Genomic DNA, 16,645 nt, shown 5'->3' on the forward strand with positions numbered 1-16,645 from the left:
ATTATATTATTAATATTTTTATTGGGTAATATTGTTTTATAATTAATTAATTAAAAAAATTTTTTTGTTTTTTCTCTTTAATTTTGAATATAATAACAATTAAGATAATAATTAATAATATGAAAATAATTAATAAAAATCATAAAATTTTTATTTTATTGGATTTTTTAGATATTATAGAAATATAAATATCTTTTTCTGGAGAAATAATTTTAACATTTTCATCATATAATAGAAAAATAGAATAATTATGAAGTATATTTTCAATTACATTTAATAAAATATCGAAAAGATCTTTATCATTTATTTTTAATTTTTTAATTTCGTTTATTTTATTAACCAATTTTTCTATAATAAATAATTTACATTCTTCTGTTTTCTAATTATTTATTATTAAATATTCATTATATATTAATTTCATTAAAGTTAAAGTAATAGCTCCTGCATTATTTTTTTCTAAATTTATTAATGTATTATAAAGTTCATCTAGTTTTTTTATTTCAGGCATATATTTTTCTATACTATTTTCTTTTTTAAATTCTTCTATTCATTCATTTAATATTATAATATAACTTTTTATTATTTCTATTTTATTATATATTAGAATTTTAATAATTAAATAAGTACTTAATAGTGTCCTTGCATTATTATATGATTTATATTTAAAATTATTTTTTAAAATTTTAAAAATTTTTAATATTATATTATCGTTGTTTATTTCATTATTCCATCCTATATTTATTTTAACATATATATTTAAATCTTTATTTATTTTTTTAATATATTTATTTTCAAATCTTTCTTTTTCTATATATTTTTTAAAATATTTTTCTTTTGTTAAATCATGTAAGTTAAGATATTCATTATTAAATTCTATAATATCATAATGTATTAATTTTCACATAGTTAAAATTAATATATCTTTATCTTCTAATTGTAAATAATTATAATTATATTCTATTGTAAAATCAATTATACTAAAATTAATTTTTTCATTATCTATATGAAAAATCTATTTTTCATCTTTTCTTAAACTTAAATATTTATATAGAATTAATAAATTTTTATAAAATGTATTATCAGAAATTAAAATAAACGCTTCCTTTTGTTTTTCATCTATTATTTCTATTTCATTCATTATCTCATCCAAATCTATTTCTTCTTTATTGAAGATATTATCTATTTCCTCATTTATTCTTAACATATTTTCTTCTATAATAGAAATTAAATGTTCTAATAAAACATATTTTCACTCTATTTTATTTTTTATTTCATTATATTTTAAATAAAAATCTAAATTTATGTTATCTTTTATTAAATTAAGTAAAAAATCTTTAATATATTCTTCTGCTTTAATATTGTCTGAAGTTTTTATAAATAAAATAAAATAAAAAATAAACATTTTTGTAAGTTAAAATAATAATAATTATATTAAAATCCAATAATTTTACTTTTTTTTTTTTTTATATATAATAATATAAACAATTAAAACCAATAAAATAATTAATAAAAATCATAAAATATTTTTTATTTTATTAGATTTTAAAATAATATAATCATTTTCTGACTAAAAAATAATTTCGACATCATTATAAATTAAGTTTTTATAATTATAAAGTATATCTTGAATTATATTTAATAAAATATTAATAAGATCCTTATCTTTTATTTTTAAATTAATAATTTCATCTATACTATCAGTTAAATCTATCTTATTAAATTCAAAAAAGTTAATTACTTTTTTATTAAAACCATTTATTTCTAAATATTCATTATATATTAATTTCATTAAAGTTAAAGTAATAGCTCCCGCATTATTTTTTTCTAAATTTATTAATGTATTATAAAGTTCATCCACCTTTTTTATTTCAGGCATATATTTTTCTATACTATTTTCTTTTTTAAATTCTTCTATTCATTCATTTAATATTATACTATAACTTTTTATTTTTTCTATTTTATTATATAGAATATTTTTAATAATTATATCTTCTGATATCTTTTCTATTTCATTTTTATTATTTTTAAAATTATTTTTAAGAATTTTTAAAATTTCTAATAAAATATCATCGCTATCTATTTCATTATTCTATCCCGTCTTTATATACATTTTTAAATCTCTATTTATTTTTCAAACATATTTATTTTCAATATGTATTTCCTTTACAGAATTCAAAATAATATCTTCACTATCTAAATTATATAAATCATACATCTTAAGATATTCAGAATTAAATTTTATTTTTTTATAATATATTAATTTTCATATAGTTAAAATTAATATATCTTTATCTTCTAATTGTAAATAATTATAATTATATTTTATCGTAAAATCAATTGTACTAAAATTAATTTTTTTAAAGATTCATATGAAAAATCTATTTTTCATCTTTTCTTAAACTTAAATATTTATATAAAATAAATAAATTTTTATAAAATGTATTATCAGAAATTAAAATAAACGCTTCCTTTTGTTTTTCATCTATTATTTCTATTTCATTCATTATCTCATCCAAATCTATTTCTTCTTTATTAAAGATATTATCTATTTCCTCATTTATTCTTAACATATTTTCTTCTATAATAGAAATTAAATGTTCTAATAAAACATATTTTCACTCCAATCTATTCTTTGTAATAATATGTACTGTATAATTTACTATTGATATATTATCTTTTATCGAATTAAATATAAATTCTTTAATAATTTCTTCCTCTTCAATATTATTGTCAAAAGTTTTTGTAAATAAAATAATATAAAAAATAATCATTTTTTAAGTTAAAATATATTAATAATTTTTTTATTTATTATAATAATTATTTTTTTCTATAATAAATTCATATTTATGATTTTTTCTTAAAATTAAATACTTATTATAAATCTTTAATTTTTTAATCTAAATAAAATAAAATATTTTTTTTATTTTATAAAAAATAACATTAAATAATCCTAAAAATAATTATTTTTTAACTTAAAATATAAATTATTTCATTCTTATATCGTAAATATGATGAATTTAACACAATATAAAATGTGAATATTATGATTGCAAATAGTATTAATACTTGTTTTAATAATAACGCAACTAATAATTTATTATAAAAATATAATGAAAAATAGAAAAAATATAATGACAAAAAGAATGACCCCAATAACTCTTTTAATTCTATTCATATGATTAATATAGATTTTAATTATAAAAATAATAAAACAAAAAAGATTAAATGTACTATATATAAGTAAATTTTTACAAGGTATAACAATCTTATTGATTTATTTTCAAGTTTATTTCTATATATACATCTGATCATACTCATTAAAAAGCGAAAATCTTATTAAAATTTCTAAATTTAAAAAATATTCTTTCTATTTCCTATTCTTTGGTACCATATATAAAATATTATAGTTTATTCTTGAAATTAATCTAGATATAAATGTACTAATAATATCTTATATAATAGATTGTAGCACTGGAATCGCTCTAAATATACATAAAACTATAGAAATAATTTTTCTTATTAATTTTCTTAAACAATATAGATTAAATAAATATTATACTAAAAGAGTAAATAAAGGAATTAAAAAATTAGTTATTTTACAATCTATTCTCTTCCTAAATAGCTTCATAGAAATTTTTAATACTAATTTTATTTTAATCTATAATTCAGATTATTATAATAAATTAAATTTTTTAGAAGATATTAATAATAATTGAATATTTTTATTAGATGATATATTCCGATTTCTATTCATTGCTTATATGCAATATATAATTAATTAATATTAATCGTTTGTGTTTTTATTACATAAATATATGAATATTAGACAAATATACATCATAATGATGACTGGACTATTCAATATTACTCTTCATAAAATTATCATGCTATTTATTATCATCATATATATAATATCTTCACCGAAAATAAATAACTTTATGGAAAAATATATTAATTTATTTACTCCAACCCCTGAAGAATGATCTAATATTATCTTTGATTCACATATTATTCAAAAACAAAATATAAATATAATCGGAAATGATGATATTTTAAAAAATTTTAATAATTATACTAAAAATAAAAACTCAAATATAATTTTTAATACTGATACATTATTACTCCAATTTAAAGATGAAGATTTAGATTATTTATATCCCGCTAATCTCATATATGAACAAGAAAGAATTAATGATTATATAGAACCCCCTGTAATATACGATATACACTCAAGAACTAGATCCTTTAAAATAATATTTAAAGATAATAATAAAATAATAAGAAATATAAATACTTTCTATAATACTATCTACGCTATAAGTAATAATAGAAACTCCTTCCATAATATAATAAATATTAATTTAAAATTAAATAAAATGGAAGATAATACATACTGACCATATAATATAAGTATAAATAATATAAAACATTTTAAACTTCAAGAATTGATATTGTGCATTCATCTCACCCTATTTCTTGATATGGATGAAATGGAAAAAATTACAAAATTTTTTATTAACGCAGGTGTTTCTCATTCTAATATATACATAGCCGTATTATTATTTGGTATCATAATTTGCCTACTTTATTCCCTACTTTATGCATTTATTTATTGATGCTATAATTTCCCATTTTTAAACTGATTTGTTATACTATTCATTCAAAGCTGAAGCTGTATTAGCTGATGAACTGCACCCTATCATAAATATTCCTACTTCATAAAAGTATGATGAGGTATTATAATAACCGGATTAATGTGCTGAAATTATTTCTATCATATTAAAAATGAAACCTGATTAGAATACCTTATGCCCGGTCTTCTCTTCATTAGAATTGCTAAAATGATAGAATTGCTAAATAAAAAAATAAATTTTAATATAACATATAATTCAATTAATCTATATAATTTATTAATTAAAACATTAATACAATCTTTCACTCTACATCTCATCTTTCTATCACAAAATATTTGAAATATACTCCTTTATTTTAAATATAAATTCACCCTATATAATCATAATAAATATAAAATAATAATAAAAAATTTAACTAAAAATTATAATAATAATCAAGGCATATTCAATATAAATTTAAATTTTCAATTAAATAATATATATGTTATCTGCGGCTTTAATGGTTCCGGAAAAAGTACCTTCCTAAATTGTCTAATAGGTCAAATCTATAGCCAAGGAAATATAATTTTATTCAATAAAAATCTATACTGTAATTATGATGAAATATCTAATATAACAGGATATTCCCCTCAAACAACTAAATTACTAAAAAATTATACCGTATATAATAATATGATAATTTATTGCTATATAAAAAATTATAATATAAAAAAAGGAATAAAATACGGAAAAAAATTATTAAAAAAATTTCAAATAAATCATAACTCTAAAGTTTCTACTCTTAGTGGTGGCCAAATTAAAAAATTTACCCTAGTTCTAACCTATATGTGTAATCCTAAACTTGTAATTTTAGATGAAATAACTTCCGCTATAGATATAAAAGGTAGATTAGAAATAATAAATTTCATTAAAGAACAAAGCTATAATAGAATAACAATAATAACTACCCATATAATGAGTGAAGTTTGAGATTATAGCTCCCATGTAGCCGTATTTTCCCTAGGTAAATTAGTAGAATTTGGTGATGTTTATGAAATAATGAATAAATTAGGCTTTAAAATAATAACAAATAATAATGAAAAAATATTAACTCAAGATATAAATGTAGTAACTAATATTATAAAAAAAAATAATTTTAAAAATATTAATACCGTATGCATAACTAAAGTAATGGGTAAAAATAAAAAAAAAGATATTACCAATACATTGTTGAAAATTTTTGATCAATTAAATATAAAATTATTTAGTCCTAATATTCTAAGATTCTATTATAAAATGAAAAAACAATTAATTTTTTCATATATCTATATAATGATATTTAGCCTCTTGTTCATGTTAATTTGCGTCTTCTTTAATAATCCTAAAACAAATCATAAATTATTAAATTTTGATAATATGCTTTATAGCTTCGGTAATAAAATCTCTTGCGAAATAATAGATAATTATGATAATAGTATAAATAGATCAATCCTAAATAATATTATATTAAATTTAAAAAAAAATTGCATAAAAACTGACGGTAATGCAATATTTCAAATAATTTTTTCTAATTCTTATAATAATCAAATTAAAATAAATTTATCCTCCTATATAAGCCATATAGGATCAATTTATAAAATGATTCAATGAATATTCCAAACAAATATAAAAGTAGAATATAAAAATAAAAACAACCTATTCCAAATATTTCATAATATAATATTTCATCTTAAAGATTATATCTCTTATATCTCTTTCGTATCATATTGAGTATTAGGTATACAAATATACCAAGAATAGAAAATTCAAGGATTCTATTATCTAATGAAATTAATGGATATAAATCTATACCAATACTTAATAATAGAAATGTTCTCTAGCGGATTCTTATGCCTTATCTATATAACAATCTGATCCATATTTAAATGATATATAGAAAAAATGAGATTAATCTGCATAAGAAGAATCATCTGCCTAATAATCATATCTCAAATATTTAATCTACATTGCCTTCTCCTAAATAGATTAGGCGGAATATTAAGTAGCTCTAGCGGTGTATTCATTCTTCAAGGAATAAAAAAAGGAATCGAATTAATAAATTTATTTTTTAAATACGGATTCTTAATTTTTAAAAATGAAAATACTTTATTTGAAATATTTGCTAATTCAGATACTACATGATTAACCATAGATGTATCCTATTATCTACTAATAGATAGTCCAATGCTTTTATGAAAAAGAAAAGAAGAATTAATTATATTATATTTCATATATCTATTTTTAGTTGTTTTATTATATTCCGTAAATAATATTTGAGATAATTTATGAAATTTTTTATTTAAATTTTTTATAAAATTAAAATTAATTAATATAAATAATATCGCAAATTCTTCCTTTAATATAAATAATCTCTGAAAAATAGTTTATATTCCCCTATTCAGTAAAAAAGAAATTTTAAAAGGTGTTAGCTTCTCCCTAATAAATAATAATTGTAATATAGTATTAGGTAATAATGGTGCAGGTAAAACTACAATAATGAATATTTTAAGTAAAAAATTAAATAAAACTCACGGTAAAATATTCCTAAAATATAAAAGAAATGAAGTCTTTTATCTAAATCAACAATATATTTATTTACCCGATATGACTTCTAAACAAATATTTATTTGAATATTAAAATGTTTAGGCTATAATAATGTATATTTCATAGCTGATAAATTACTCTTTATCCTAAATCTAGAAAAATGAAAAAATATTTCCATAACTAATTACTCAGGTGGTAATAAAAGAAAAGTAACCATAGGTATCTGCATAATATTTAATAAAAAAATTTGATTATTAGATGAACCTACCGTTAATATAGACATAGAAGGTAGAAGAGATATTCAAGATATTATAAATATTTATAAAAAATTAAATAAAACAATATTAATCTCAACTCATTTAGCCGATGAAGTAGAATATTGCTCTGATCAATTCATGATCCTAGATAAAGGCATAATAAAATTAATCCAAAATAATAATTTAGAAGAAATGGAAAAATATTTTGTCATAAAATTGAAAATAAAAAAATGCATTTATATTAATGAAATAATAAAATATTTTGATGATACTGAAATATTATTTGAAAATATCGTCATTATTAAAATTATTAATAATTATAAAAATATTTATAATCTTTTTATTATATTATCTAAAACTCAAGAATATATTCATTCATATTATATATATAAATCAACCATAACAAATATTTTTCTTTCATAGATTAATAAAGATAACTAAATTTAATTACTTAATTCTAAAAAATTTCATTGTATTAATGAATAACAATTTATCCCTTCTAATATCATAATAAATAACATAAATAATGATGAATAATATAATATTAATGTTAATATTATCATCACAATATGTACTCCTATATATGACTATTTTCTATATAATATTTTTAATATTTCTTCTCCTACTAAATTATCCAAATATTTAATTTCTAATTCTATAAATATTATTATTAAACATGGAAATAATAAAATTATTCCCTTTCATCCAACTGATAATGTATTAATACCTATTCCAATTAATAATAAAATCCATATAATTAAATTAACTATTTTCTATATTTTTTTTGTCATTTTATTTTCTGAATTTAATACTGTATCTAAATATACTGCTTTATCTCTAAAATCATTAGAATTCTTTAATGTCTATTTCATTTTTGTTTATTTTTCTCCCTTTTAACACAAATATACAAAAATAATATGGAAGATAATTTGAATATATATTTAAATTTATTAAATGAAAATACTTCAGACTTTGATAAATAGTATAAAATACAATATGATAATATTTTAAATGAATATAAACAAAGTCTTATCGATTTAGAAAGAAAATATAATTATAAACTTAAATCCGTTTCAATTGTTTATGATAAATATATTCAAAATCCAAAATTTTATTTTTATTTGAAATTTAAAAAAGATCTTAAACGATTTTATAAATTATTAAATAATTAATTTTATATTAACACAAATAAAACAATAAATAATGTTTGCTGTTATAGAATTTGGTGGATTTTCTATTAAAATTGCCTTGTCTAATAATATTGAAAATTTTGATAATATTATTTTATTTAATTTTAAAGTTGAAATTAATTTAAATTTTATTTTAGAAAATATTAAAAATATCTTAATCAAAAATAATGTATCTTCTCTTACTATAGGTTCTATCGGTCCTGTTTCTTTAAATAAAAATGATCCTAATTTTTCTATTATAAAAAGTACCACAAAAATAGAATATAAAAATATAAATATTATCTCATATTTTTCTATTTTTAATCCTATAATAGTTCATGAAGTAACTTTAGGAGCAATTTCTTATAATTATTTTTTTCCTCAATTTAAAAATATTATTTATATTACTATAGGTAGAGGTGTAGGCGCTTCCTATATTATTAATAATAAAATTATTCCTTTTAATAAATCAACAGAAGCTGGTCATATTTTTTTAAAAATTAAAAAAAATGATAAATTTTTAGGTACTTGTAAAGTTCATAAAAATTGTTTAGAAGGATTGATCTCTATGGAAGCAATTAAAAAAAGAACAAATATTAATCCTGAAAATATAAATAATAAACATAAAGTATGAAATATTGTTTCTTATTATATAGGCCAATTTTGTTATAATTTATCTCAAGTTATTGATCCTGATTGTATTGTTATAGGCGGAGGAATTTCTGAAAGAAAATTTATTTTAAAAAAAATAATAAAATATTTTAATAAATTCAATAATAATTATCAAGAAACAAATATAAAAATAACATTTCCGAATTTTTCTTATAAAATTAATAATTTAATTGGTGGTTTAATATTATCTCATTATAATTCTTCTAATCCATATAAGTATTTTTTATAAGAAAAATTACAGTTTTTATCATAATAAAATTCTATTATATGTTTATATAGATATAACATATCTATAGTAATATACTAATTATAACTTCTTATTTTATATTCTTCATCTACGCAATTAACAAATATTAATAATTGTTTTAAATCACATATATTAGGAAATAATAAATTAACATATTCTTTAAATGAAATAAATGTTTCATATTCCCTTTTACACAATATATTAACAAGTATACAAATATCAAAAGATGAATCTATAAAAATAAATTCTATTTTTTGATTTAATAATATACCAGAAATCATAATAAAAGAGAAAAATTCCGTAGAATTTATTTTATTATTATGTATTTTTTTACCTAATATATTATTTTTTATTTCCATATCATTTATATAAAACAATAAAGTTGTATAATTGTCAGTTTCATTATTTCAAAAGGTAAATTCTACCTATTCTATATAAATAAAGGGCAAATTTAATTTAATATTCTAATACTTATACTATTCTTTATTCAGTAAATTATTTAAACTTTTTAATATAAAATTAGTACGTGATACATTAATAAAAATATTAGTAGTTTTATCTACAAGATCTATAAATATTTTTTGACCTTCAATAAAATTATCTTTAAAAACTTTTAAAATTTTCATTATATTTTTAGTGTTAAATGTATATTATAGATGAATCAATTTATGGATATTGTATATTTAAATATAAAAGAATAGAAGGAGAAATTAATTATGAAAAATTTAATTAGCATTTTAAATTAAAGTCACATTATAAATTTAAAGATAATTAGGAATTATATTAGTCTTTATTAGAATTAAGTAAAAATATTATACCAGATAATTATATTAATTTTATAAAATTAATATTAAAAGACAGTAAAAAGGAAATAATAGTTTCAGATCATAGTTTAATTAAAGCAATAAATTAGATAGTAAATAATACAGTAAAAACAGATATATTTATAAGTAAAATAATTAAAAAATATTTAAATAAATTATTTAATAATCCAATAAATGTTTTTAGTATAGCAAGTAGAATAGCAAAAGAAAAGATTTAGTATAATATAAGAAATATAGACAATATGATAATATAGACAATAGGTACAATAGACAAGATGGAATTAGATATAAATAATTTAAGTATGAGATTAAAAGATATGTATGAAATACATTTTCCAGAATTATATAAAAATACAAATAATAATATTTTTATTAAATTTATTTATAAAATAAAAAACAGAAAAAATTTAGAAGAAAATAGGGAAAAAGTAGAGAAAATATTAAAAATAAATATAGATGAATTAATAGAATTATCTAAAAATTCATTAGGAGCAAATAGAATATTAGAAATAGACAAATCATGTATTAAGGAATTAGCAAAAAGAATTTATTTATTATATAAAACAAAAGATAAATTATTTATTTATTTATAGGAATAGTTAAGTATATTATGTCCTAATTTATTAGAATTATTAGGAGTATAGGTAGTAGCAAGAATGATATAGAAAGCAGGAAGTTTATATAGATTATCTATGATGCCATCGAGTACATTTTAGTTAATAGGAAGTGAAAAATCATTATTTAAATCTTTAAGAAAGAGAACAAAAACTCCTAAATATGGATTTATTTATAATTCTATATTATTATAGAGAGTAGAGCATAAGTAGAGAGGAAAATTAGCTAGATTAGTGGGAAATAGTTGTGCATTAGCGGCAAGAATGGATTATTATGGAAATAATAAAAAATATGGAAAAAAATTAAAGAAGAATATAATTAATAATTTTAATTTTAATTAAGAAAAAAATTTATTTATTTCATTTATTATATCATTCATATTATTGTTCATTTCATTTATAAAATTAATATATAAATTTATTTGATCATTATTTAAAGGTTTTATTATATCTGATTCTTTTTTTATATATTTTAATATTCTATTAGTAATAATTTCCTTTTCTATAAGAAAAAGATTTTTAAATTTTTTTAAATTTTTATAAATTTTATTTATTTTTTTATTATTATTAATTAAAGATCATTTATAAATATAATGAAAATATATTATATAAGTTTTGAATATATTGGAGCTATAAAATAAAATATATTTTTCATCTATTGTATTAAGTAATTCTTTAGTAGGTATTATTTTTTCTAATTTTTTTCTAAATAATATGGCTGGACAAGAAGTAAATAAAATATCTTCATTAATTTTTTGAGCAATTTCATTAATTATTAATAGGGTATCTTTTATATTCTATTTATTTTTATTTGAAATAAAGGAATTTTTAGCATTTTCTAATATAGTACCTCAATGTAAAAAAGTTATATAAGAATAAGGAATAAACATTGTAGTATTAACATCTATTCAGTATCAATTAAATATTAATAATTCTACAATGGATGAATAATATTTAGATCAACTATTATTTAAAATAGAATTAAAATTTTCATTATTTTCATCTAATTTATCAATAGTTTTATTTATTTTTAAAAAATTAATATTATATTGGGTTAATAATTCTTGTTTATATTTTATATTTTGTAAATATAAAAAAAATAAAGTATATAATATAGGAACAATTATAAATAGAGTTATTAATGAAAATATTATTTTATTTTTTGTTGTTATTAGCATATTTAATTCTTTTTGAAAATAATTATTTATTATAAAAAATAAAAATTCGCATATTATTTTAGTGATCTTATTAGATAAAATATTTGTGTTAGAATGAAAAGAATTAGAAAGAAAAAGGATGAAACACTTTTATTTAGTCCTATAAAAATTAAAGAATAGATTATTGAAAGAGAAGAAAGTATTATGGACAAAACAATTAATAAAATTAAGAAAAATTTAAATGAATATGATAAAATAATAATAAGTTTAATTATTTTAATATTTTTAATTATAATAATAAGATTTTTATTTAGTTTTAATAGAGAAAACAACGATAAAAATAAAGAATTATGAGAAGAAATAAATAAAATTAAGAAAAAATTAAATGATTTAAATAAAAATGAAAATTTTATTGATGTTAATAATGAAATAGACAAAAAAATAAAAAAATATTTTTGTAATAATTTTATTAATAATAAAAATGTTGAAATAATAGAAACTTCTAATATAAAATATAATAATTTTTTATCTAAATTATTTTATAAAATTTAGATTATGAATGATAGGAGTATAGGTAATTGTATACCTTTAACAATGAGATGAAATAAAGAAACATTTATAATATATAAATTTAAGCAGTAGATAAAGATAGAATATATTGATTATAATCATTGTGATAAGGAAATAATAATAAAATATAACAATCGGAACTTTAGTGTACCTAAAAATATGAAAATATATGTTGGAAATAGTCTTAAAAATATGTATTTATATGGAGAAATGAAATATGAATGAGAAGGTAAATAGACTTTTAATAAAATTGATAATATGAAAGAAGAATATATTTAGTATTTAAAAATTATTATTGAAGATAATTATGGAGAAGATTTTACATGTTTTTATTAGTTAGGAGTTTACGCTTTTAAATTTAACTAACATTTAAACTTTTAAATTTAACTAACATTTAAACTTTTAAATTTAACTAACATTTAAACTTTTAAATTTAACTAATATAATTATTATTTAAACTTTATTATATTTTATTTAAGATCAGATAGCTTAACGGTAAAGCTTTAGACTGAAGCTCTAACTACCATGGTTCGACTCCATGTCTGATCATTTTATTTCTATTTTATTTTTTTATAAGAAAATAAAAAAGTAAATGTAAAATTATTTTAACTATATTTATTTTGATGAATTTTTTCTTTTATCTATTAATTCTTTTATTTCTTTTTTTATTTCGGAAGAAGTTTCTTCTATGTCTTTATCTATAAGATTATTTTCTATTTCTTCTATTTCATCGGATATGGAAGTGGACAAAGTATTTGATAGATAAGAAACAGAAATTGCATTATTTAAAGACATATGAAAACTTTTTTTCATTTTTTTACCATTTTGAGATCAATCTACAATAACATTACAGAATATTTCTGATTTATTTATTATTTTATTGATTGAAGAGATTGTTTCTGTATTATCTTTTGCGGTTAATCTTGAAGAGGAAACATTAACAAGAACACCGTGAATATTAAAATCTAAATTTGTCATTTTTGAAGCAACATTATAGATTATAGGGCCTAATCCCATTATACCGGAGGTGATACTTGATAATATTTTCAATGATTTTAGGGATACTAATTTTATTGATTTTTTTAGTTTTAAGAGGGATTTTTTTCTGTATAAGCTTATTAATAATTCATCTTTTTTAATTTGATTTCAAGGATGCATTTTTCTATATATTTTAGATTTAAATTTTTTTCATTTATTTTTCATATTATGAAAGAATTTTTTAGTTTTATTAAGGGAATCTAAGTATTCAAAATATAATTTTTTTTGTTTTTCTACTACATCGGAAAGATCAGCGAGAGATTGATTTTGAATAAATTGTTGAATTTGTTCTTCGGCGTTTCTATTCATATTAGTTATTTCTAATTTTTTCAATTTCAATTTTATATATTTATAATCTTCGTATGAAATTTTTGATCTTTTTTGTAAGTATTCGGTTCTTTCTTCTATATCATTTTCTATATTTTTTAATTGAACTTCTATATCATTTTCTAGTACTATCAATTCTTTATTTGCTCAGTCAGATAGTTTTAATACTTTTTTCTACACGGTAGAAAATATTTTTTCTTTAGTAGCTAATACGTGATTTTCATCCATTACAAGGGTAAAATCAAAAGATTGAGGAAGACTTCAAATAGATTCAGAAATTATTTCCATACGCATTGTATATCTAATTAAACCTATACCTTCGCAATATCATTTTCAAGTTTGTCCTTCTTTTTCTATATATGAATCAAAGGAGAGAATACCTTTAAGAAAACTTACGGAACCAGAAGATTGAAAATCTTCAATATTATTATCTTTTATAATAAATTTAATTATAAAATCTTTATTTTTTTTCAATTTAAAAAACATACCATTTTGACCTATTGAAAATTTTTTAAGAATAATATTTATTTTAGTTTCTTCTTTAGTATTTTCTATTGATAAATTATTAATTTCTATATTATCGCTAATTTTTAAATCTTTAAAAAATACGTGATTACCTTTTTGAATAATATTTTTTTCTTTTTTATCTAGAGATTTATGGGGAATATTATTTTTTATAACAACATCGTAATCATAATTGTTTATAGTAAAATTTAATTCTTTTAATTTTATGTTAGGAAATATTTTTTTTATAGATTTTAAATTATGTTTATCATTTGTAAAGTCATAAACAAAATTTTTAACATTACATATTACTAAAAGATTAGAAGGTTTATCTAAATCTAAGTAAGCATAGGCATATAAACTATCATATTTTAAAATATATTTTTTTAAAATATTAGCACTACTTTCACCTGAAATTAAAATATTTTTCTATTCATCATTTAAAGTAAATATTAAATTGAAATTTTTCAATTTTAGTTTATCATTAACTTTATAAATACTATTAGCATGTAAATTAACTAAAATATTATAATTATCTTCTATTATAGAGATATCTGCTTTACCAGAAACTATAACATTATTAAAATTAGCTTTTATTAAAAAATTTATTTTTAATTGTTGACTTAAAGTAGGTACAGAAGATAAAACTGAAGAAGGAATTTCTACATTTAAATATAATTCTTCTAATTTTACTTTAAAATTTTTCAATTTATCTAATTGCGATGAATTATAATTTGTTATTTTTGATTTAAAAGTTAAATAATTTATATTATAACTAGAATAAAATACTATATCATCTGATTTTGATAAATCTAATAAATCTGTAGCTTTTTGTTTTTCTTTATAAGATAATATATCAATAGTAAAACATATATTCATAATATTATCATCTGTATTATTATAACAATCATTCACATCAGGAATTCGATTTATATTTTGAGTAATTCAAGTAGAATTAATTTCATTTTTAAAATAAAATATAAAATTTTTTAATTCTACGGCTGAAGATAAAAATGGAATATTCGCATCTATTTTTTTTGTATTTAAAGCAGTTTTTAAATTAATTTTATTAATTTTAATAAACATAACAAATCCAATATTATTTTTTTTCTTTTCTAAAAATAAATAAAAACTTCCTTGATACATATTTAAAAATTAATTTTCATTTCTAAACTTATTATTAAAGATTTATTATTTTCTTGTATTACAAAATGTAATTTTTTTATATTAGTATTTAATATTTTATATATTATAGAATTTTCAACATTTTTCATTTTATCTACAGGTAATTTATTTAAAATATCTTGTACTTTTATATCTCTAATATCCTATTTTATTTCTATATAAAGTTCATTTTTAGTATTTATTTTACCATGACATTTTAATTGATCTTCTATTCCTCCTTCTAAAATAAATGAAGTTAAAACATTGTTTGTTATTACTAAAGATACATGTAATTTATTAATATTTATTATATTATAAATCTAATAATTTTCTATTTGCGCAAATCATGTATCTCCATTTTTAGATAATTTAATAGGTTGTTTTTCATTAAAATTTACTAAAAATAATTCCGCATAAAATGTTTCATCTTGTTTGTTAATAGAAAGATAAATAGTATCTGTTATTCTTATTTTATTTGTTACAATAGTTGTATTTAAAAGCGCTTCTGATATTTCTTTATTTAAATCTATATCTATTGAAATATAATTATTGTCATCGCTAGCAACAAATAAAATAGTATTAATAGGAAGAACTCCTAAACTTAATGATTTTAATATTGTAGGCTCTATTATAGATAATAAAATTTCTTCATTATATTTTAATTTTAATAAAGAATATTCATTTAATGCCTTACTACTATAATAAATAACATATGATAATTGTTCTACTAATCCCTATGTAACTATAAAAAAATCATCTTTTTCTTTTATAAAAAGTAATGTTATTTGAGAAATTGTAGTCTATATAAATATATTATTATTGTTAATATATAAAGTAAAAGATGTTAAACTCATATTTAAAATTTTTTCAACTTTATTATTTTTAATTAAATTTTCTACAAGTTT

The 16,645-nt window shown here is 17.3% G+C and overlaps 1 non-coding gene across 1 annotated transcript; it reads left to right on the forward strand.

Moving 5' to 3' along the window:
• The first annotated feature begins 13,185 nt into the window (after positions 1 to 13,185).
• Positions 13,186 to 13,256, forward strand: trnaf-gaa. Its single transcript has one exon. It is a non-coding gene; the product is annotated as a tRNA-Phe (tRNA).
• Positions 13,257 to 16,645: the final 3,389 nt, after the last annotated feature.

This window comes from Alosa alosa, unplaced genomic scaffold (genome assembly GCF_017589495.1).
Source record: "Alosa alosa isolate M-15738 ecotype Scorff River unplaced genomic scaffold, AALO_Geno_1.1 AALO_1.0_unplaced_6, whole genome shotgun sequence".
Lineage (NCBI taxonomy): Eukaryota > Metazoa > Chordata > Actinopteri > Clupeiformes > Clupeidae > Alosa > Alosa alosa.